Below are 25966 nucleotides of genomic sequence, written 5' to 3'. Positions count from 1 at the left end.
GGGGTTTAGATTACAAGCACCCTAAAGAAGTGGGGGAAATGATCATTGTAGGCCTGTAATGCATCTTGGGTAGGCCACATTATTCGACATAATCACGTTTCTCAACCTAGTTCCTGGAGCCCTCCTGCCCTGCATATTTTAAATGTCTCCCTACTCCAATACACCTGATTCAAATGGTAGGCTGGTTAACAACCCCTGCAGCTTATTGATAACAAGCCAATCATTTGAATCAGGTGTGTTGGGGCAGAAAGGCATTTAAAACATGCAGGGCAGGAGGGCTCCAGGACCAGGGTTGAGAAACTAGACACTAGGCCTAGATGTTTTCCTTAGAAGGCTAGTGTTTCCCAGTCCTGCTCCTTGAATATCCCTGCCCTGCATGTTTTCCATCTGTCCCTCATTAAGTTAAATTAAGAGAGGCATACCTATCTAATGATTTTGATCATTTACACAGGATGGGTGGTAAACACTGAGGGCAAGGATAGGTACAAGGGTTGGGAAACCTTCTCCTACAGGTGAATTCTTATGCATGCTGGTTATATAATTTGTTTTTTTTATGTCCTACTATAGGCTTCATGCATAAGATAGTGTAATAGTTCAAAGGGTGATCAACAACTTGTTTAGCCTACTTAAGGTTCCATTGAATCCATGGGCCTACATGACGTTGCATTTCATGGTATGGCTGTATTCTCCGAAACACCAGAGGACATACAAACAAAATATTCTGTGAATAAGCAATAAGTCAATGAGTGTTATCTGTTACCATTTCCAGTCTTTGTTTACTTCGTTCTGCGTATCACGACATGGAAAGAGTTATTACAAAGTTATTTTGCTGTTTTGTTGTGTGGTCACTTTCTGACAATAAGTAAAAGAGTGTTGTAAAGAGTGCTGTAAAGACACACAAAATTAACTACAATAGAGAGAGCGGAAGTAAAGGAAAGTAGGCTGTCTGGCAACAGTAGTAAACACCAACGTACTACCAAACATTGCATTTGTGCATTGTAATTAGTCGCTTGTCCATCTCTCGATGTGTGATGAACTTGGACAGCCATCCCACCTCCACCAGAATTGGTGGGACCACTTGTGCAGTGCCTGCCTAGTTACAAAATTTCAGAGGTGCACGACCAAGTGCCACGACAACTTGTGGAGCCTTCGCACTCGATGCAAAAGACACAATGACATAATTTTTGAAGTGTGACATTCCCCTACACACACTCCCGGTGAAGACAAGTAGACAGTCATGAACTTGTGGCCATATGGTGGGCCCGTCTGTTAAAACTCATATATATAACCATTCACTAACAATGTTTGAGAGGTAACAAGATATAAAACGTCAGTGAGCAATGTATGCTAACATTTTCCCCACTGGCTTTTTCTTACCCAAAATAGGCTATAGTTTCACTGGCCCAGCAGCTGAATAATAAAACAACATCTCCCCTATGGGGTGTGAACTTTTGGTGCTCCCAACAGCTGATATGAGTTCATCACTAAGCAACTACTTTTGTAATTTCATAATGTAGGCTATGTCTGTATATTAATATCATGTTTTCACTTTGTTAGCAGGGTTCACAATAGTCTAATTGACGGCACTAGCTAGCTACCCAGCTATCAAAACAACGGAGCAAACATTAGCTAGCTACCTAGCTTATTAGCTAACAAGCATCAAACTGAACACACTTTTATTGCCCCCCCCCCCCGGCCGTCAGTTATGCTTAACCTTGACCTAATGAATGAATGAATGAAAAAATAAATAAATAGACCCACCTTGTACATTGGACTGATCACAGCCCTTTCCAGTTATGTATCCGAAACATGTTGTTTCCACCTGAGGTTGTGTTGGATACAGAAACATCTCACACTCATTGCAGAGCATCGCTGGACAACCATCTGCTGCAACTGAAATCTCTGTTTGTGTCTTACCATCCTCAAACAATTCTTCAATAAAATTGGTGTATTGTTCATGTGCAGCCATGGTGGTCTTTTTATCACTGTGTCGGTAACTGGTGCTAACTGTTAACAAGATCCACATTGAAAAAGACAAATTAAACCAAAACCAGAAAACAACTTGTTTTTCACTTTTATGGTTATATCTATATTATCTGCCCCTACTGCATCTCTACAAAAACATTGTCAACAGACCTCCTCATTATCACCACTGAGGGACCCTTGAGCAAGGCGCTTAACCCCAACTGCTCCAGTGGAGTTGTTCAGTGGCAAACAGATCAGACTGTGTTTGTACTGGGCAGCTTCCAGGTGTGAATGTGTAACTGTGTGAATATGATCAGGGCGTTCCTGAAAAAGAGAGCATTGCCCTCAGTGAAATTCCCCTGAATAAATAAAAGTTAAAAAAAGACAGATAGATAGGCCCAAGAACAGTTCACACAAACCTGGGGTCACCAATACAGAAAAAGTATTAAGGAATGGGCTGTTTTTTTAACTCATAGATACCATAGGGGTATCAGTGCCATGGACCTGTGCAGCTGATTCTGACACTGTGCCTTCAGTGATGCTTTCCCTCCTTGCCTGACACGCTGCTCACCAGTACATCAACATCTGATCCAAGCGATCTGTCCCAGTGGAGGCCCTGATATATCATGTGGTCTCAAGTAATCACAGTCTTTAATTATTATACTTTTGTTTTAAGCAAAGGATAACAGCAGGCTACTCAATTGTCCTACTGTTTGCCAAGCCAAAGAATGCATTTTACAAGAAATCCTTTAACCCGATGGAGGTCATCTGGATCTGGACTTTTTACATAAAAGTCCCCCCCCCAATCCCATTCACCACAACTTGTTATCATTATCCTGCATGTAGGATGCCCCATGTTCATGTGGACTGTTCTTAGGCCTATCTATCTATCTATCTATCTATCTATCTATATATCTATATATCTATCTATCTGTCTATCTATCTGTCTATCTGTCTGTCTGTCTATCTATTTGTCTATCTATCTATCTATCTATCTATCTATCTATCTATCTATCTATCTATCTATCTGTCTATCTGTCTATCTATCTGTCTATCTATCTGTCTGTCTAAATATCCCATTTTCCCATGTTCTATTTTTAACTTCAGAACAAAATCAAAACAATGAAAGACAGCCTGTTATTGGTTTTCTGATTTTGGATTCTAAATCAGATATGAAATGATCGAAGGATACACGGATACCGACCTATTGTTTGTAATGTGTTTTTTTTTTCAAAGTGGGTTTTTTACACCACTGATGATTTTTCTACAGTCCAGGCAGCTATTGGTTTCCTTTTTCTATGATAATAAAACCAACTGACAGGCATTAAAAAACTTGCTTGAGATAGGTGATCAATCACAACTAACCATTGAACCATTTGTTTTGAACGGCTATCATATCATATCATTTAGATGAATAATCTTCTCTGTCCCCAGAGCCTATTTGAACTTAACAAAACTGTCTTTTTATATTATGCACCTTGGGAATAATACATATTGTATATAGCAATATAAAATAAGCTTCATTTAGAAACTCTGCCTTTGTATCAGGCATTCAAACATCACATTCAAAAAATGTTTTATAGTATGTAATTGTTCCAAATGGGCAAGGATATTGTTTCTGTTTCTTTCAGGTCCTGTATTTACTGTGCTATACATGAATGTAAACTGATTGTGTTTGTTTTCTTATGTTAACTATTTTATGCAGCCAAAAGAGACAATATATCTTAAGTTTCTGGTTAAGTAAAATGTGCTGTCTCGTGTTTTTATTTATTTATTTATTGTTATACATTGTAATAAAGTTGAGAGAAAAATCCCCTTATCAGTGCATTCAAAGACAAGATATGAGAGTCATCTGCCAAACAGAAACCTTTATAATGTGAGAAACCATCAGATCTGTTGTATACTTTTGACAGCTTCCGTGTTTGCTTATTGTATGTGTTTCATTTTTGACAACAAAGCTCATGAATACAATGCTTGTGCTAGAAAACAAGCAATTCTTGGATGTCCTTGAATTCATGGCCAAGAAGAGCTTTGCAGTTGTATTATTACATACAAATAGCATGTGACATATTACTTATCTTAAATTTTTGTTTGCAAGTAACTTTTCACACTTAAGTGAAATGATTGGATTTATGCTCCTCTAGATTAGAAATCGGTCTACAAACTTATGCTACATCCTGGAAATGGTCTGCAGTAACATACAGTGTACATGATTTGTAGTTAAACCACAGATAAAGAGAGAGTAAGGTTGTTTACTTAAAGTGCCTCAGAACATTTATCTACTCACTTCCTCTTCTGTCTCCAATCTCTCTTTTGCTCTGTGTTCATCTCTTTTTATTCTCCAGCATCATGATAAATTAGTCACTCGTAATTTAGACCCAAACACTAAAGGCTGAGTCATTTAATTTGCTCCACATTAAAAATAAAATTCTTTACTCTGTGCTATTTTGCCTAACTCTAAATTTGATCAAAATATATTATGCCTAATTTTTAAAATTGTCAACAGAGCTTTACTTCATTGTATTGTTTGATTTTGATTTTTTGACAACAAAGCTCATGAATGCAATACTTGTGCTAGGAAACAAGCATGCTAACTCCAAAAAAGAGAGGAAAAAAGCTGTAGTTCAGGTACTTTATTAGGTAAATTATTCCTGAGAGGGCTGAAGGGACACACCAATCAGAGCTAATCTCGTTTGATTCCAAACATGAACGCTGCTCCCTTTAACCTTAACCACTCAGCTGTGCAATTGTTCACTCAGTAGAGAGAGCAACTCTGTGTGTAATTAGCGGAAGACCCCTTTATGAATGGAATTAGCATCATCTTTGTCCTCTCACCAGGAGTATAGCCCTAATTATCCATCTGCATGTTCCAAGGGAGGCCATACACATGGCAGAGGAGGACAATTGCATTCTGGCCCTTCTGCTGGGCCTCATTTGCCGAGCTGAAAAAAAGATTTAGAAAAAAGCACAGACTTTTGTCCAGCGAAATGAGGGCAAACTCTCAAGTGCTAATTGAAGTCTGACTGCAGATGGGTCTCGTTAATTTTCCACCACCAGGTCACACTGTAACCCCCGGCAAAGCCCTTTATATGAGTGAATGTGTGTGTTTGTCTAAATGTGTATGTGTGTGTGTGTGTGTTTTAAGGGGAGAGTTGGAGTGCCCAGAGATTAAAGTAACAATCCAGCGTTGGGTGCCTGCACAGCGCCCAGCCTCGCCTCTGATTAAAAATGCTAATGTGCCTCTTTTGTGCTTTGATGTGGGACGAACAATGGTGGCGGCGTTGGCGGGGGGGATGTTACCGTGAGACGATGTAATCCTTTATTTGTCGCCATGCAATGACACCCAGCTGAGCGCTGCGACAGTCCAAATCAATCATGTCACAGGGAGCCACCATGAGTCCGCCAGCTAACTATCCCCCCTACTCCTCAACTTCCAAGGCTGTGCAACTCTAATTAGCCTAGCTTCCCTCTCTCAAAATGGTTCAGAAGGAGGATACCAAGAAAGATATGAAGAGAGAAAGTTCTCCAGCAACAGCATGAAGTGCAGGCACTAAATACACTCTCAGGCACCAAACACATGAAACACGCTAACAAGTAGCACATCACACTATCACATAATCACATTTTAGGAGAAAATGGAGTGTCATTGAAAATATTTTGTCTGATGGACATTTTTAGTTGTAGGCTAGCCTCTGCTAAAACTCAAGAAATGGGCTTCCCAGTAATTCCAAAATTGTCTTACTTACATGTTGTGTCTTCTTAGGTCACTATAGGTCCCTTGGACCATGTGGTTGAAGACAACAACTGATCAACTCAACTAATACAAAATTAATTGAAAGTCAGATAACATTAACACAACATATTGTGGAATAGATGACAAGAATGATATTTTCCGTAACCACAGAAATAATGTAGCTCAACATGACACACCTCCTGTAGCTGGCTATTGAACTTGTACTATGAACGAGGTGGTGAGGGTTAAGCAACAAAAAAGTACCGACCTCGTCAGTAAAATAAAATACCGGAAAAACAACAACAAAAATCATAGGAAAACATATTCAGGAGTTGTGAACTGGACCCAGTATGGTGTCAAAGACAAATGTTTGTACAGCCCTCTGCCACACCCATATTTTCCAAAACATGTTAATGTCACCCGACTGCCTGTTTCTAGTTGTTTCTTCCCTATGCAGTGGTGGGAAAAATCCTCCTTTTTTGCAAGTAGCATTTGTTTGCATTTTTAGATATTATTCAAATCTTATAACATTTCAGAAAAGATTTTCATCAGTACTTCTCAGTATATCTAAGTGCATAACAGTCTTTTAAACTTACTAGTTTATGTTTCTGCACTAACAACAGATTTTTTAAAAAGCAATGTACATCCCAAAGGAATCACACTCACAGTCACCCTCAGACTGCACCTTCGAAGACAGTGTACAGTTAGTCCACTGTCAACCCAACTGTGGATAAAGACTGTTTCACTTTTCAGACACTCACATCCTCCTATTATATTGCTCACTTTCAGAGTTTTGACCAAAATTTTCTGGCATGTTTACCATGTTTACTCTACTTTCATCACGCCACGATCAGGATGTGACACTGCCGTGACTCCGTTTCAAGACGTCTCCTCAGCTTGAAACCATCATCGTTGTCACACCCTGGCGATCTGTCGCTCAGCTGCACGCGCACAGAGCTTGAAGATATTCTCTTCAGAGAGCTGTGTGTATGTGTGTGTGTGTGTGTGTGTGTGTCTGAGAGACAGAAGAGGGGGTGCTGGGATAAGAAGTATAGGGGCTTTTATCAGCTTCTGAGTTGGAAGTCTTTGAGGGCCTCCTCAGAAGCTCAGCATTTCTTCCATTGTTCTATTTCCATCCCTCGCTTCGCTCCTGTCACATGTAAAATTACAAAAGGCCTCCTATGCCCCCCCGCCCCACCACCCATACCCCTCCTCTTCACTCATATCCCACCCCTTTTCCCCATGTTCCGACATCAGAGAGGCATATAACCCACTTATTCTCAAAATACTTCACAACTTTACAGTGTTCCTGCCGCAAATTGGAGTTCAGGCAAAGAACTGGAAAGCTGAGGTTGTGAACTTTTGGTTAGAAGCATGAAGCAAATCGCCTAAATTAACCCCAGTCATTCCCTCATACGCACACTCCTGTGTACTGTATTCATACTGTGTCACACACTGTGTACACATGGCAACAGCAACGTTTTCTTGTCTCATTCTTCATCTAGAGTCTCCCCCTTCGAGTCTGTAAATATGTGAAGATCTGTGCAGCTATAACATGACAGATACACCTCACACTCATCATCTAACCTAAGGGATGGGTGGAGAGATTCTACCTGGTGTCTGAGTGTCATCCTCCGGCAAGACAGTGTGTTTACTGTACACGCTAAAGTGAAATCCTATCACAACCAGGGCTCTGTCTCTCTTTCATACACATGCACACACACACATACACTGACATCTGAGACCTTAAAAAGCCTGCCTGCAGGCCTGCACCCGTTACCAGGTGATGCCAATATCACATCTCAGCTACAAGAGACAACCCCTTCCCCTTTCCTTTCTCTTCTTCTATTCTATTCTATGTTTCCCTAAATCTTGTCTTATCTCCTCTAACTTGTCCTTTCCCCCCTCTTTTTCACTTCCCCCCTCAGTCTGTCCCATCTTTTCTTTCCCTTCTGCTCCTGTTGTCATCTTCCCTTACCCCCTTTCTCCCCTAAGGTGCACGATGACTTCAGTTTCAGTGGCTGACACAGGAAAAAGAGGATTGGTTGGCCATTTCCCTAAACATAAACTGCAGCAGGTGTATTGGAAATCCCCCAGTCCTGCTTTTTGTGAGGCAGAGATCACCTTTGATTTTTGAGATGTATTGCCTGAGAGCACGTGAAACCAAAATATGAGCCAGGGAATGCAAATAGAGTTATGTCTCTGTCATGGATGTGCGCTAAATATTAACCCTGGTAGTGTAATTGCTGGTGGTGTTAGAGTGCACCGCTGCTCCTCCCTCCCTCCTCCTCTGTGCACCAGCCCAGCTGATCTTCTGTCCAATGTAATAAAATATGACACCAGCTCGCGCAAACAACAACTTGGTCATGTTATCTGTGCCTCCCCTTGTCCCTCTGCTCCTTCCTCCCTCACACGGTTATTTTTTCTCTTTTTTTCATAACGAGAGGTAGCATAAGATAACGAGGGGTGATTTCAAACCCTCTGTATTTAGATGATGCCCGAGACCTCATTCCTCTGCATGTCGGCATGTTTTGTGCAATACATCCTCGTAATGAAATGACCACATATGTGCCTGCACTCCAGAGCAACCCATAGGAGTGTTTTCTAATATGCTGCCTCTATGAAAAAGATGCAGAAAAACTAGTCCACACATTTGTTACTTCTAGGCTGGATTATTGCAATTCCTTATTACCAGGCTGCCCTAACAAGTCTCTAAAGACTCCAGCTGGTCCAGAATGCAGCTGCAGGTGTACTGACAAAAACTAGAGAAAGAGATCACATTTCTCCCATTTTAGCTTCTCTGCACACAATCCAGAATAGAATTTAATATCCTTCTCAGCACCATCATATCTTAAAGAGCTCACAGTACCCTATTATCCCACTAGAACACTACACTCCCAGAATGCAGGCTTACTTGTGGTTCCTGGAGTCTCCAAAAGTAGAATGGGAGGCAGAGCCTTCAGCTATCAGGCTCCTCTCCTGTGGAACCATCATCCAGTTTGGGTCCAGGAGGCAGACACCCCCTCTACGTTTAAGAGTAGGCTTAAAACTTTCCTTTTTGATAAAGCTTATAGTTAGGGCTGGCCCAGGCTCGCCTTGGACCAGCCCTAGTTATGTTGTTATAGGCCTAGACTGCCGGGGGACTTCCCATGATGCACTGAGTTCCTCTCTCCTCCTCTCCCTCTTTATCTGTATGCATCCATGTACCATTAATGCATGTTACTAACTTGGCATCTTCCCCATAGTTTTATGCTTTTTTGTCTCACAGGTGTCTGCGGAACTGTGGCTGTGAACTGTCCAGCTTGACGCCCACTGTTACTGCTATTATTGCTAGTTATATTTCTATTATTATTGTTGTTTTTATTGTTATTATTGTTGTTGCTGTGCATGTTTGTCTGTCTGTCTGTCTCTCCCTCTCTCTCTCTCTCTCTTTCTCCCCTTGCCCCTCACTCTTTCTCAGCCCAACCGGTCAAGACAGATGGCTGCCCACCGACAGCCAGGTTCTGTTTCTTCAGTTTCTTCCCATGAAAGGGGAGTTTTTCCTTGTCCTGTCACCAAGTTCTTGCTCATTGGGGAATGTTGGGTCTCCGTAAATTAAAGCTGGAGTGTAGGACTTTTGTCTCCCCCTTCTGGCAGTGAGAGTTATGACAAAAACACTGTCTACACATGCTTACATCATAGGCTCTAACGGTAGCCTACTCCATCGTTGCTGTTGCGGCTGTAAAACAGTGGATAAATTGTTTTCAGCGTTACCCAACCCCTGCAAAATGATTCATTTCACTATCAGGATTTGGTCTGATACCAATTGGAAAGTCTAAAAGAGCTGCACAATTAAATTATTTTATCCCCATTCAAGTTAGCAGAGGGCTAGCCTGAAATTAGCCACTTGGCCCGCGGAAGCCTGCTCTGCCCATAGAGCATGTGCAGTATGCATTCATTGGCCAGCGCATGAATGTTGCCACCAACACAAGATTAAAAACTCTGGTATACTATGAAATACAGAGAGATTTACCTGGTGGTAATAGGGTTAATCTGCATTGTGTGAACTCATTTGGCAAGGGCTTGAATGTAACAGACATTCATTTATATGTAAAAGTTCCACACTGCAAGTTTAAAGAGTAGTACATGAAAAGTACCTAGATAACTTGTGATTTGGCACTATATGAATAATAAAATTGACTTGGCTTGACTCTATTGGCAGTAGTCGTAAAAAATGATTATGTTTTATGGTGTGACAATGCTGTGGTTAAGGTCTGATTAGGTTTAGGCCGACACATCCTCCAAATTAAACAACATAGGTTGTTTGTACCTGCACTCCAGAACGACCCACATTTCACAAAATAGGATCATAATATGCTTCTTTCCAAAACCGTAACACATCACTGTTAAAAAATAATTATGTTTTATGGTTGATAATGCTGTGGTTAAGGTCTGGTTAGGTTTAGGCACAAAACCCACTTGTGTAGGGTTAGGATCATGGTTTGGGTTAAAATGATCACTTGAAACATGGTTAAACGTGGCAACTATCGTCGTCATGGCAACAGTAAACACCACATTATGGTTTTTAAAAAAATGTCCCAACTTGTGGTTGAAAACATGACACTAACAGTTGGAAACACGAAACGTCTCCTGCAGCTCTTGCCACTTTTTGCCATCTAACTAACTATCTAACCATCCACCTAACCTCCTCCTCATAAGGACGTGACCTTATATTGATGTCATCTGAACTGCATCATTTCCCTGGGTCATAATTATTACGGATGCTAGATGGTGTCTGTCACTCAAACATAACTATAGGTCATTTTTGGCGACTGAATTAACAACCTATAGTGTTGTTTTTCTTTTTCGAGGACAGGCTTGTTAACACAAAAACCCCTTGGTTAGGGTTTGGGAAAGATAATGGTTTGGGTTGAAATGATCACTTGAAATATGGTGTGGGTTAAAGTTATGCAATCTTCATTGTCATGGCAAGAGTAAACACCATGACAATCGAAGTTATAGTTTTTAAAAAACTGTCCTGACTCGCAGCTGGAAGCAGGAAGCGAACAGCGAACAGGTGTCCTGCAGCTCAGTCCAATTTTTGCCATCTATCTAGCCATCCACCCAACCCACCTCCTCCTAATATGAAAATTTGTCACCTCACATTGACGTCATCTGAACTGCATCACTTCCCCAGGTCACAATTACTACGGCTGCTAGATGGCATCTGTAACTATAGGTTGTTTTTGCTGGCTGAATTTGTGACCTATACTGTTGTTTTTCTTGTGAGGATCGCATGGTTTTGTGAGAGTTCACGTGTGTGTGTTTGTGTTCATGAGTGTGTAAGGTGAATAAAGGTATCATTGTTGTTTGCAGGTGTGTGCTTGTGCCAGGCAGGCTTCAGCGGAGGATCCAGAGAACAATGGCTCTCTGTTGGAGGACACACCTGAGTCAGAGAGGGGAGGTGAGAGGGCCCGATCGCAGGAAGATTACACAAGAGCAGACTTCATTAAACCTGAGGGGGGCAATGGAGGGATGGAGGGAGGGAGAGATAAAAAGGTGCAGGAACGTGGAGGGAGGGATGGAAGGAGGAAGAGACAGAGTGGCTAAATACCAAGAGTTGGGGGACAGAGGAAAGTGGAAACAGAGGGCGGAGGGTTAGAGTTTGAGACAAGTGAGCTGAATGTTGAATGAAAACTAATGTAAGAGTATGAAGACAGAGGAGCAAAGATTACTGAGAATACACAGCAGGTGCAACTTCACATTTTGCCTCCATTTATTGCCCACAAGATGCAAGTAGCCCTATTTACACAGCATGATGGGATAGGTGGTGATACAAACCACACCCTCAATGTGATGAACCAAAACTTCTGATGTTCAAATGAAGGGGGAAGTCACATCTGCAGAACTGACCACAGCAAATTAGATAATAGATTGTGATTTTAACTGTTTCGGAAACTCAAGTTCATCAGTTTAATCTGCCGGCTTGTAAAGACAGATAAACACAAATGGGCAAAAGCAATAATACACTCAAGTTCATGGTTGGGAAGCCAGTGAGGGATCATGCCCTTGTCACTGTGCTAGAGACTCATGGTGATAACAGCACCACGCAGCCTCCTCATTCATTTTAGGCCACTCCACCCAAAAAGGTTGAACCATATCAGCAAGCAATCACATAATATCATTCAGCACTGTTTCTGACTGTCTTCAGTTCAGTAGTAAGTTCAGTCGGATGCTGCTTCAACATATTTTATTTATCAGCAATGGTGGTAAGTAAATAAAGTGCACTACTTTATACTTTTACTCCACTACATTTCATTGGAAAATATTGTAATTTTTACTGCACTACATTTATCTGGCAGCTTAGTTTAGTTTCTTTTCAGATTGAGATTTTACAAAAAACAACCTTTGATCAGTTTGTTAAATACAATACATCTTAAAGATGTAAATATAGATATAATATAGAGTTGATGGCAGAGATGTTTCCCCTGATTTTTCAAGTTCTGAAGAGGTAAAATTATCCAATATTTTTGAGGATTAGAAAAGAATACCGATTTGTATAATAACTTTGTTATATCTTTTTTTCTTTCCTAGCCCATTAAACATTTCACAACCCCTCAGATGTATCTTGTGATCCTATGAAAGGGTCCCAGCCCCTAGTTTGGAAACCACCACTGTCCAGCCCCGTCTCCACCTCCAGGCTCCACCTTGACCAGCCACAACAGTAAAATGCTGCTTACACATTAATGCATTGGTATTAATGATGTAATAATGTCATATATATCAGTCACAGGAGCCATTGCAGTTTGAGTCATTTTACTTTTGCTACTTTAAGTACATTTTGCTGATAATACAATTGTACTTTTACGTAAGTGGTATTTTAAATGCAGGGTTTTTACTTGCAATTGAGTATTTTTACCTTGTAATATGGTACCTTTATATAAATAAAGGATCTCAGCACATCTTCCACCACTGTTTAGTACATGTAGCAGTTAGCAGCCATAGTGCAGCACCCAAGAACCAATTCCAGTTATGAGTGCCTCAGTAAAAGACATCTCCAGGACTATTTCCTAAAATGAATGGATTTAAAGTGGAAGGAAACCAGAGCACCTAGAGGAAATCCATACAAAAATGCACATGTTTTAAATGAGTTTATATTGTGTTTTAAATCAGTGGTTCTCAAAGTGAGGTCTGGGGGTCCTTAAGGGGGTCCCCAGCAAAAAGGGGAATCATTTATTTTCACTATTATTCCATCCATAAGTAAAACAATGACAGAATATATAAAAACTAAAATCTTATCAAATGGATGAATGTTAGTGCATGTGAGCACACGAGTCCCTCCGTGTCCTCCATGTCCATTTAAACAGTACACGAGAAATGTTTCTTAAAACTTTTGAGGCGAGAAATAGGCAATGCACTAACAGAATCTTGATCCATATTTGATCAGCACTGCCTAGTTTGACAATTTGATCTGAATTTCATGAGTTGACAGCTTTCTTTTTTTCCCCAACTTTATTGAGTTAACGACACACACGTTTATTTTGGTCTGAGATGTTGGTGCTATAGTGTGACATCTAGTGACTGAATGTCATGTATTGCAACTTTAATATTACAAAACACAATAGTATTTTTAGTAGATGAACATGTTTTCCTAATATCTAGGCAGCCATTGGTTTCAGTCAGCTATATTATACCATCTTAATGTCATAATAAGACATCTTATTATTTTGACTTGTTATAGCAGGATAAGCACAAGTGTAATTAATAACATTAATTATGACTACAGTCCACTTGGTTTCACTTGGCTCATTGGTGAGGCTTCCTAAAGCACTTGTTAATTGTGCCATTGTTAATATTATTAGTTACACCTGTGCTTTTCCTGCTATAACAAGTCAAAATGTCTGCAGTGAAAAAAGTCTATTGCTGTAAACTTGCACAGACTGGTAAGCCATTAGAGTGAACATCATTCTATAGTTATTACTGTCAAAGTTACATTATCATTAGAGAGTTGTTGTTGAGGCATGTGGTCCTCACAGTTCGTGTTGCTTAACAATAAGGAAGAATAGATATTTTGAAAGGAATGTGAATTTGGTAACATCTTAAAACATTAAAATGATTATGAAAATCAGTATTGTTGCCTTCCTAGAAGGGAAATTATTTTCCCAAACTTATACAATAGCACATCAATGTACCTTTGTTACACTTTCCCTCAAATCTGTGCTTTCAGTTGTTTTATGACACAATATAATATTTTTTACAAAAAGAAACCTGTTCATTCTAATGGATTAGCTATGGCAAGCCACTTTCTAGTTGTTGATGCATCTTTTGGAAACAAAAAGTTTTCTGAGTCACCTTCAAATAAAATATGTTAGAAAATGATCTTTCTTTAAATTGTGCTGTTAAAATAATTGTCATATAAGATTGAGAAAATAGATTGTATACAATGGGATTAAACCCAAAAAGAGTTATGTGTTGCTTATCTAACAGAACAATCTCTATAATCTTGTGCCTCTCTGAATATGTACACTATGTCCAGGATGCCTGTATGACAGCCTCATATATATCATATGAAACACATGTATGTAACAGGGGGAATGAATACCACCTCCTCATCGATCGAATGGAAGTTTAAGTGAGAGACATAGCGGCACCTCCTATTCAAATGCTGTATTTATATAAGTTAAATGCAGGACTGAAGGGAACTCCTGTGCAACCGTCTGATTTCCATCCACAAACAGCTGGAGGGATGTAAACATAACAGTACGCTCCGTATGGAGAATGTTGAGCACCAGCTCATAAATGACAGACTTTGGAATAACACCAAGGCCGCTGGGGAGCAACGCAGGGACCGAGCGTGATTGTATCATAGGAGACGACTCATATGTAGCATACACCCGCACTGCGTAAAGTATGATGAAGCCGAAATTGATCTATGAGGAGACATGAACATCTCCTGCAGTAAGATGTGTAGCTGTATTTGATCATATGGAATCCTAGAAAGTGCTTCATGAACAGCCAAACCATGTTATGGGGTTATTGATTTGAAGTGGTAATGACAATGAACATGTTTTACACTGAGAAAGATGCATTACATACACATGTATAACTCAAAGACAGACTGAGAGGTGATAGATAAGTGTGAGAGAGAGATGTTCACCATCTAAAACAAACAAGAAGTGATCAATTGTGCATGTAATCTCATACTGTAGGACTCCTGCTCTCATTAATATCTTCTCATACATTAATCAGGCTAACTGCTAATGTATCTTGTAGCATTGTCAGGTACCATGAAGAAATGTGTAAAACAGACAATGATTACAGAAAAAGAGAGGGAATCTCATTCAAAGGCTTTTGTCATTAATTTATGACATGTTCGTGGTAAAGTTGGATAAGAAGGAGGAGAAGTAGTGACAGGATGACAAAAGAAAATTGCATTGAAAGTGATTGAGAGTAATTTCGCTCCTCATGTCCCTCCCTCCTTCTCCACCCTTCAATCATCCCTCCCTCCTGTCTCTCTTTCTGCAAAAGTTCATAAAGTCAAAGCATTCCTACTTTCACACAGGATGAACACTGCTTCTGTCTCAACTCCTCAGACATGAAACGCAAATGGTATGTAAATGTCGTCTTTGATTCTGTTTAATGTATCCAGGGTACAAGGTGCAAAGAATAAAAGAGTCTTCTCCTCTCTGCCTATAAAGCATTACGGTACACCTTTACAGGACAGTGGACCCCCTGCTGTGAGGATAATAGGAAGAAATTGTTTTGCTATGAGATGAAGTGATAAAGGGAAAAGTATGATTTTTCAAAGACTTTGGTGCTCCTTTGCAACACCCTCCACACGTTCTTTCTGGAGTGCATGAGAGAGAAATAGTTGAACGCTAATTGAGTGATAGCTGATTGTTGAAGTGTTCATCTTTGATGTTTTTCTCTTTTTTCAGCGCATGTAAATGAAACATCAAGAAAGTGGCTGATGTTTTGCGAGGACTTTGAATGAAGTTCGAGTTTGAAGGAGGCTTGTCTGCATGTGTTTGTGTGTGTGTGTGTGTGTGTGTGTGTGTGTGTGTGTGTGTGTGTGTGTGTGTGTATTAGTGGCCAGCTGCTCCTGAAAGGTTGGGGCACATAAAAAAGCCCTGTGTCTTAAACAGGGAGCAACCATGGGTGTCGCTATCGAGAGGCTAGGGAAAGCTTAGCTTCCCCAAAATTATCACTGAAAAAATTTAACCTTCAACAAAATCATGATTTTTGGGGCAGTAACTACTGGCAAACTGGCCAAGCCTTCCTTAAATTTACTCTTGGCTATTGTGCACCCCACACTGCATACTAGTAAAGTTAAAATAATGAAATTCCTGTGTCAGCAGTTCAGTGGTTGAAAAGACAGCAACACATTACTGAGTTATGTGAGTAAAGACAGACTTCAAACAAACAAACAAACAAACCATTTTAATTGTTTAAAATTAGATGGTTTACAGCTGAGAGGCTGACAGATAACTATGGGAGAAAGGAGATGCTCCCAGCTGGAATCGAACAAGGGACGCAAACCAGGACGCAGTCTTTCAAGGTGCATGGCAACACCTAGTTCATGAGTATTGTCTCACTAGAGCTGCACCAGCTCCATATGAAGGCAGTGTTGGTGTACATGTGCCTTTGCAATCATACTTGCCTTTAGCAACAAGTGGGACAGACCTCAGAAACAAATGTCCACACCTTTCATCAACTAAAAAGAAATTGCTTTGCTATGTTAAAATCTCATGATAGTGAGAACTGACTAGTTAACACTGAATTGAAATCATGTAATGTAACATAAGCAAAATGCATCCATGGTGGTCAAATTTACTAACCCAGGCTGTCAATGATGCTTCAAACCAAACTACCAGGACATGCCTCCACACATTATGTATTTGTTTAGGATTGGGACACATTCCCTCTCTATCTCCGGTTATCTCCATAATCAATGCAGAGCACAAGGTAAAGAGTAAAAAGACTCCCATGTTTCTCTCTTTACATAATCTTCATTATCTCATAATTTCATCATGTCACATGTTCTACAAGGAGACACTACACATGAAAATATTATCTACATTTTATAACACCACAATTTGAATATGCACATACTTCGGACATGTATTTGTTAAATATAAAGATAATACTGTATAAGTAAGCATGCAAAACTTTATTTATGTAGCACTTCATTCCAGGGGAGATGTGCTTCTCAGAAAACACATACACCATAAAAAAGGACCTTAGAAAAACTAAATGTCACTTCACCAACTGTAAATTTAACCCTTGGAACAAACCAGAAGGCCTGAGCTAAGTGATCTAAGCGGTCTGATTCATATTGGCTAAACAAGTCAGAGAAGTACAGTACTGTGGAGCAAGGCTGCGTAGGGCTTTATAGACAAAAAGTAACATTTTGTTGTAAATCTAGAAACTGACCATAAACCAGTGTAAAGATCTAAGAAAAGTTATAACATAAAATGTTTTCATTGTTCTTAGAACTCTGGCCACAGCATTTTGTATTAGCTGTAGTCTTCAGGAAGACCAGTTAGGAGGGCACTGCAATAGTTTGACCGACAAGAGATAAATGCACAAACAAATTTTTCTGCGTCAGCCAAAGACCAGATGCCTCTTACTCTGAATATATTTTTAAGATGATCTACCATGAAGACTGTGCATGCATAAAATACAGAAAATATAACTGTAACTGCAGCACAATGAGAAAATAAAATAACTATTTAAGTCACTATGCACTTTTTCAACATTATTTTAACATAAAGTCTTCCATAAAAATAAAAGGCCTTGCAAAAAACACAAGTTTTGCTGGTTTACCATCCCTGGTTTAACGCTGCTTGTTTCCACACCAACAAAGACTGCGTGTGACTAGACTGGCAGGCCTGATCCAGCTGGGCTTGACAGCAGAGCAGACATGAAAGAAAGGGATGGAGGGATGGAGTGGTGAGAGCAGGGAGAAAAGCGAGGGATGAACAGAAACACACACTGGGATCCTGCTGTTCACAGCAGCAGGTGCAAGGGAGAGGAGGCGGGTGGGGGTGATGGAGGAGGGGTACGGGTGGTTTAGTGGAAAGGAGAAAAAGAGCATGTGAGTGGGGGAGTGAGGAGGGGCCAACATATGTGTAGCATTCACTGAATCAAACTCAGTGCCCATAAGCCAATGAGGTGCAGTCCCCGCATGGGTTCCAATAAATGGAATCCCTGTTTGATTTTGCGCTACCATGAGGCTTTTCATTATGATCCATTGAACTTAGGCGCTCTGATGACGCTGTGGACTGCAAGAGGCAGCAAAGCCAACATGGACAACAGCAGGAAGGCTCACACTTGACGGTCTGCTGCCCGCTGTGTGAAGGTAAACAGAGGAGATAGCAGCAAGTGGCTGTCGATTGCAAAGACAAATCAAGAAATGCCTTTTGACCAGGTTGAAGATTTTGAGTGTAGTCTGTTACAACTTTTTCATGCTACTGTCAATGTGTGATCAATGTGGCCACAGCACTACCCTTTCCACCTGCTGTCTCCTTTCTGCTGGAACACCCAATTCTGTGATCAGAAAATTCAACGGTTTTGAAGAAAACCTTTGAAACCCTTTAAATGCTAACAAATATAAAGAAAGCATACATTCTACTTTTAAACAATGGTTATTTGTTTAAAAGGGGTTTTAAAATCGTAATGTTCTTGTATTTTCAAGAAAATTTGATATATTTTTATGTGAATAGGTTGCAGGTCAAGTTACCTAGGGCAACCTTTTTCATTGGTTATTGTGTTTTATTATGCTGTAAAATAGGATAACTAACTGACTGAACCAGTGCTAACATCTTCCCCTGCACTCCCCTGAGTTAGCTTGTGCCTTAACAAAGATTTTTCAAAAACCCCAGAGTAGGGGAGATAGAGCGGGGGATATATCAAATTACAGTACATCAGTCTTGAGGAAAAGCATCTTTCTTGAAGACTGGGCGTTGACAGACAGCGAGAGAACAGGCAAGGGAGGATAGCTGCAGATCTCTGCCTTTGATGAGACATAACAATATCCAAATCCCAGACCGCCTCTTATTTAAGTTACTGAGGACTCTAAAAAAGGGAAGTTCTTCCAAAGTCGCTCAGAAGCTTGTGCGCTTTAGGTGAAGGGAGGGAATGGAGGGATCAAGAAGTAGAAGGGTGGGGGAAAGAAGATAATGTTTATGCATTAGATTTTCAAAGCACTTTTTTCTGCAAGGAAATTCAGATTCAAAGGTGTACTTCTTGCAGGAAGATCTAAAGGATTCTTTCTCCCTCTCCCTGTTATTGCTTGAGTGACAAAGTCTCTGTAGCTTAGCCAGGACTTTGTATGCACATGGTAACTGAGCGTGAGTAGGCCCTACATAGCTACAGTATATCCACCAAGGGGACTGAGTGATGTATAACTGTATATATTATATATATAATATTTTCTACGCTCAAACTACATATTTGACATCAAAGAGAACAGTAACGATAAAGTAACACCTAGGCTAGGCAATGAAATGCTACTGTTAACGCAAGTCAAGCACTCTGCCACCCACAAGCAATGCCGCTGTGCTCACAATGAAGTCTGAACTGTGTGCCCGCACTTATCACTCCAAATTCAAACTCATCGGAGAAATATTAGCTGAGACTTTTTCTAAGTGGAAGTTTGAACTCCAAAACTTCAGAGGCAGAGCACTTTGAAAGAGCTGAAGGAGCGGAGATGAGAGCGCGAGAGTGTGTGTGTGCACACTTGCGTCGGATAGTTGCTGAGCACAGCACTCGTACATACGTGTGATTAAAAATTCAAATGAGCGCCTTTAGAATCGATGGAAGGCTTTGAGGCTCCGTAATGAGGCTGATATATGAAGTTTAAACATTCGGAGCCGCTGGAAGTGCCACCGTGGAAAAAGAGACAGAGAAAGGGAGGGAGGCAAAGAAAAAGGGGAAGATTTGTGGCTTTGATGCCGGGATATCACCGTGGGGCATGGCTGGTTGGCTGGCGTTGGCTGGTACTGGGATCCGGAGCGCTTTCAGAATGTTTGCAACATTCCCCAAGACATCATTTCGAGCAATCCCTCGCCAACAGTCCAGGACAAACTGGGAGGAAGGACGGAGTGAAGCGGAAGAGAATAAGCAGAAGCGGAGAAATCACACAGTGAGAGAGAGAAAAGTCAATGGAACCGAAGAGAGTGGATAAGGAAAGCGGTTAAAAGAAGAGTGATCACAGAGGTAGAGAAGGGGAACAATGAGAGTGATAAAGAAGTGGCTGCCATCAGTTCTCTGTATACACCCTTCAATCAGATACACACGTACACGCACACACATGCACAAACACACAAACACACACAATAGGGCAAACAGTGAGACAGGTTTTGGTGTGAGGAATTAGAGGTATTAGTTCACATACTACTGTGTGTGTGTGTGTGTGTGTGTGTGTGTGTGTGTGTGTTCTACTTCTATCTCTGGAAGCAGTGGGAGTCTAGTGCCACTTTGAACTTGCCTACCATTAAAAGCCTGACAGAGTTTTGAAGAGGCCTATTGAAAGGGAACCTGTGCATTTATGATGTAAATGTATTTTTTCCAACCCTTTCTTCTTCTCCCCTCTTTTTTTATTTTGACAGCCTTTGAAATTTGTCATATGCACATCCAATTTAACAGGCAGAAAAGACTTCTTTGGCCCCCTTTTTTCTCTTTCGCAACAATCCATTTTCATATCAACTTGAAAGGAATTGGCTGAATATTTTTGCTTGATTTTCTTTAATGTGATCATCACTGTTTCAGTCGCTCAACGTGTTGGAGTTATATTCTTTTAGTCAGGTAATTTTCTGTCAGATTTACTCTCATAACCAATTCTTCAAAGGGGAAAAACAAGCGGTTTCTCTAAAGGACAATAGTATCTTCAGTCCTCTTGTATTGCCATGCCTTTCACTTTAAACCAGCTGTCTTAACCTTTCCTTTCATTTGTGGCACATGTCCCCTCTAACTGCTCTAAATTCCTTGGTCAGACAGCATTTGAAAATATTTTTTGGTGTTTCTTTTAACCCACTTCCAGATCAGTGTTTTTACTGGGTCAAGGCAGCTATGGATGGTGTTCATTAAATTGTTAATCACAGGCAAGCAAGGTATGTTGAAATGATGACAGTGTGAGGATGATTGTAATGTCTCTGTTGTGGTAAACCTAAAGTACATGCTGGTCAGCCCAATATCCCTCGGATTTATGTATATATACACACCTAACCAGTGTCCAATGCCAACTTTTCTTAATCTTAATCATATCATTATAGCCATGAACAGATATTGAAGAAAGAAAAACATTGACAATTGACAGTAAAATTACATATTTGGGCATAAATCCAGGTTTTTGCAGAGTCGTCCAATATCAACGTTCTTGTCTAGGGACAGAGTTGTGCTTGTAGATGAAGTAGATAAAAACAACTGCTACAAACTCTTAAATTCATGATATTCATTCCTATGGTCAATAGTGCTAAGAGGCACAGGTTCGGGTCGCATTCATGTCATGTTGAATGGAAAGAAAGATTTTAATATTTATGACTTTCAGTATTTATTTATTTATGAGTGCTCACATCATCAGACAAGTAAAGGTGATTGAAGAATTGCAGAGTTGGTCATGAGAGGGTTAAAATTATAGTGAATGACAATAAAATTTGGCTGATATGAGAAGTCTATATTTGTTTAAATTTTGAGGCACAAAACAGACACATTGGAGCTTTACAAAAATAATCAGTCTCAGTCGTCAAAGGAAGCAGTTCAGCGCATCCCTTGACTTGGTTGTTGACATGACAGTTCCAACAGCAACCGATGTACATTAAAGGAGTGCATGTAGAAAATGAGTCACTGCCTGCACAGTTCATTCATGCCACCTTGTATAAAAGTGTCAGCTACTCCAACATTTCAGCTGAATGCTGGACTACAGTCGACTCCAGTTCAATCACCGTGTGTTAAAGGTACCATGCGGACCTTTTGACCACAAGTAGCACTGTAGAGCAATGTTTTTATGAGTGGGTCCTTGTTTGGTTATATCATGCTGGAGGAATCACATACACACACCCAAACAAATACGCGTTGTGATTCAAATCCTGCTGTTGGTTTCACGCTATTCCACTGACTGACATTTGGTGGCCGTAACGCACCAATGAATGGAGCAATGTGCCAACAAAGACAAGGAAGAAGAAGACTGCAAGCTAGCAAACATAGGGGTACAGGTGTAAATGTAAGATAATAAAATATATATTTTTAATCAGTTTTGCAAATATTTCATGAAGAAGGAAATGCACTCAACATGTTTGTTGGACTTCAAGGATACACACAAAGCATTTGGTAAGAAATCCTGAAAGTAACAAGAAAGTTCTGCAGGGAACCTTAAAGAGGCTCACGTCAAAGTCCTGACTCAATACCATAAATGGCTGTAATCATGACTTCCTGTCCCTTGACTTTGGACTGAGTAGTAGATGCTGGAACAGATGAAAGACGTAGTCAAAGTAATTTCTACTTATTCAACTCCCCCAACTCGTGGACTGTGTGTGTGTGTGTGTGTGTGTGTGTGTGTGTGTGTGTGTGTGTATGTGTGTGTGTGGGCTGGTACAAAGCTTCCAGCTGGACACAGCAGTGGTTAGATGAGAGATGATAGTTAAGGCATTAGAGTCGGGGGAGGTGGGGGTGGTTGGTGGACTTGACGTGGGTGTGTTAGAGAGTGTTCTGGAGGGGGTTCAAGACAGCTGGAGGCCAATCGTGCTGGCTTTCCCACCTGTCAGTAACCCCCCCCCCCCCCAACACACACACATACACACACACACACACACACACACACAAATAACACACAAGTAACACACAAGTTAAATATGAAGATATATGCAAAGATGTGGGCTCACTCAAACACACGCATTGATTAAAAAGCGCAAAGGGCAACTAAGCTTATTCCAAGTGTTACCATCAGCATCCTGAACATACAACGAATTATTGCAACTTCCACAACTTGTTCCATGTGTTCTGTCAGAAAATATCTACTTGTGTACTTCTTCTTTTTTAGAGCTGTCAGACTGTTTTGATGTAAATAATACATTGTGCACCAATCCTAGTTGAGGCCAACATTTTCAATTCTGGACAAAAAAGTTTTATTTTATTCTATTCTGGCACATAAAACGTACTGTATCACTACTTCAATACACTACAAAATAAACAAAAAAAAAATCTAGAAATATATCACAAACTTTAAAATTCTTATAATTATACCATTATTTCATTATTCCTGGTCTCTTTCCTATGTACAAACAGCATCATATCACCAGAATATAGTGTATTTGTACAACCAGTGCTATATACTGTATACAATAGTATGATGCGGTGACAAGTATAGCAACACTTTTAGACGTGAGATACCTATTAGAGCTGATGTGTCTTACTTCACTGGGGGACCACCTATAGGTTGAGAAAGATACTTTGTGCTGTATCCTTCACTTATTCTCTCTCACACACACACACGCTGTGTTGTTGTGCCCATCCGTGGTGGCTGAGTCTTAATAAAGCCTAATCCCTGCCGTGCATGCTCTCTCTGTTCCACAACTCCTGCTGGTCGTCTGTCTCAAGAGTGCCGTAATTTACTGTCACAGAACTCCTCAAACCGGCCACCACACAGTGCGCAGAGGGGGACAGCATAGGTAACACAGATCACCGTCAAAAAGACAGAAAAAAACATTCTGACTCCCCCCCCTCCTGGAAAAAAAGAATAGTCCTAAAAAATAATGGGGGGGTGGGGGATGGGGGGGGGCTGTTTTTCATAGACTCAAACACAAACAGCAGTTCGCCCAGCTTTGTTTAGGTTCTCTCTTTTTTTTCAGAGAAGAGAAAAGAAAGGGGGGAAAAATTGCTAGGTGGTTGTCAACGGCTGAAGCTGCAGCTGCACCTGGCATCGTGCGACTGGTCTTTGATCACTTGTCGAGTGAAATTCCGCCACTGGATTAAAGTGAAGGAGGGGGCAACAGAGGGTGGGAGGACTAGAAAGAGTGACAAAGGAGGAAAATAGAGAGAGGACGACTTGTCTGAAACGTAGCCCTGTGTGTTTTGAGGCTTTAATGTTGCATGCACTGCACTGTTGGCTGTAATTCAAATCAGCATGAATTGTTGAATTTGTCTAAAGTGAACTCATTCTATTCAGTCCCTACTTACTGCACAATCTTTGTGTTTGGACTTGCATGCAGAGTAATGAATGTCACCTTTGCGAATACAGAGTCCAACCATTTAAACACCTTCAGTTATGATTCTGTTATGAAGACGGCTTACTCATAGCAAAAGTTTTGTGCTCACCAACGTATTATATATAGTGTGCATATTGAGACAAAAGTAAAGGAGAGAAGAAGAAAGAGTGACCCTGTGCATATTGTGTGCTAATGTATATAGGCTTGCACAAACATGTATTTGTGAGTGAACACATAGATGTGTATGCATGTTTAATAAGTAGACAACATACACACAACCTCAGCTCACTGTGTAATGGTGCAAATTTTAGAGCCCTGCAAATGGTGGACATACAGGTCTTTGGTACAGTTTTCTAATGAAGAGGCTGCCGTTTATCTGACTTAAAGGGTCGTTTTATCCCAAATTACAAAAAAACCGAGAAAACATATTTTCTCAGTTATCTCAAGCTATCTAGTTGTTTTGGGTTTTTTTATCCAGGTTGGGAATAATAAAAATAATACAATAGTAGATAAAATAGTCCCTATAAAACATTTGACAGTGTGTTCTGTAGATCTTCAGGGCTTTGAGCACCATCAACAAAATTCGATTCACATCCCATCCATTGTTTTGGGATGGAGGCAGAAATCTCATAGACAAATATCTCAAAATCTGGGTAAATTAAACCAAAACTATCTGTGTGGCTAGATACTATGAGAGGCAGGTGCAAAAATATGTTTTTTTTTTCATCATTTGTGTAAACTGAAAAGGTCTACTTTTATTTTGGCCCTTCTCAGGCCTGGTCATGGCACAATCACAATGAGACCAGCTGCACTTAAAAGTTTGGACATCTGTGTTCTTAAATCAGTCTCATTGTTTCCTTGAATAATAGATACTGTATTGTTTGGAAAGGTTGCCTTCCCTGTGACCTCATCATAAGAGACGCTGTGTTGTGTGACAGGTGACAATCACACACTGTAGCCCTGCTGTGTGAATGTAAAGCACCAGTTAAGACCCTCTTTCAAACATGCCAGGACATCCAAGCTAAACTGTTAGTGATACCGAGTTAACACCTAGCGTGGGAGCCATGACAGAGCACCATTGCTTTGAATGGTGGGAGCGACCTTGACTGAAGCACTAGGAATTCCCTCCACTTGACAGCTGGCTCTCACGTACGCCCTTGACTTAGCATGTGCTAATGCTGTCAGAGATGTTTGGGAAGAGAACTGCTGGCATGCTAATCTGCGCTATGTTTGCCACAAGGCTAAGCGGAGCTGTCCGTGGCATGTACAGGGAGGTGTTGACAGTAGTGCTACCAGTTGTTCTGTCCTCCACTGGGGTGGTACTGGGAGATGAAAGGGACTAAAGATTTCCCAGGTTGCCGTGGACAGCCACAAAAACTGGGTGAGTTGATGGTGGGAGGGGTGGTGGTCATGGCAGCTGCTTCAACATGGGGGTCTACCGGCATAGGACATGCAAGCTACACTAATACAGTCACATACCCACATATACAGTATTTCAAAGTATGAGGGTTTGTGTATAACACAAGTCCCATCATTGTCTTCACAGCACTTTAATAAAGTTCATTCACACATCAGCTGTCACTAACATGAATGCGTTTAAGAAAGAAGACAGAATTTACCTCAGTCAGCAAATCACAGATGATATAAAGAATACATGCTTGCATTATTAAAGGAATAATGCTCCTGAATATATAGTCAGGTCCAAAAGACTTTACTGGTACAAAACCAGGTCTTTAGAAGGCTTTTAAAACAGTGATATATCTGAATATTTAATTTGGGGAGGTCTCATCAAATCTCTGTCACATATATTTGAGGAGACATGATTCAAAAACACGCACATGTTCATGTAATATAATATGAGCCTTTAAATCTGTTATCAAGTACATCATATATAAATGGTAGTTTGGTTTCTGAGTAGCAGTTTTCAAACCACATTTTGACTTTGAATGAAACAATTATAAAATGTTAAGCACTGAGGACTTCATGAAAGTTTGAGTCAAAGTTTGAACTTTTCATTTAACATTGTAGATCTGAATAAAAGAGGCTGACACACTGGCACACATCCTACAGTCAAACATGAGGGGGG

The sequence above is a fragment of the Thunnus maccoyii genome, chromosome 2, assembly GCF_910596095.1.
Source record: "Thunnus maccoyii chromosome 2, fThuMac1.1, whole genome shotgun sequence".
Lineage (NCBI taxonomy): Eukaryota > Metazoa > Chordata > Actinopteri > Scombriformes > Scombridae > Thunnus > Thunnus maccoyii.
This window is presented reverse-complemented; position numbering follows the sequence as displayed.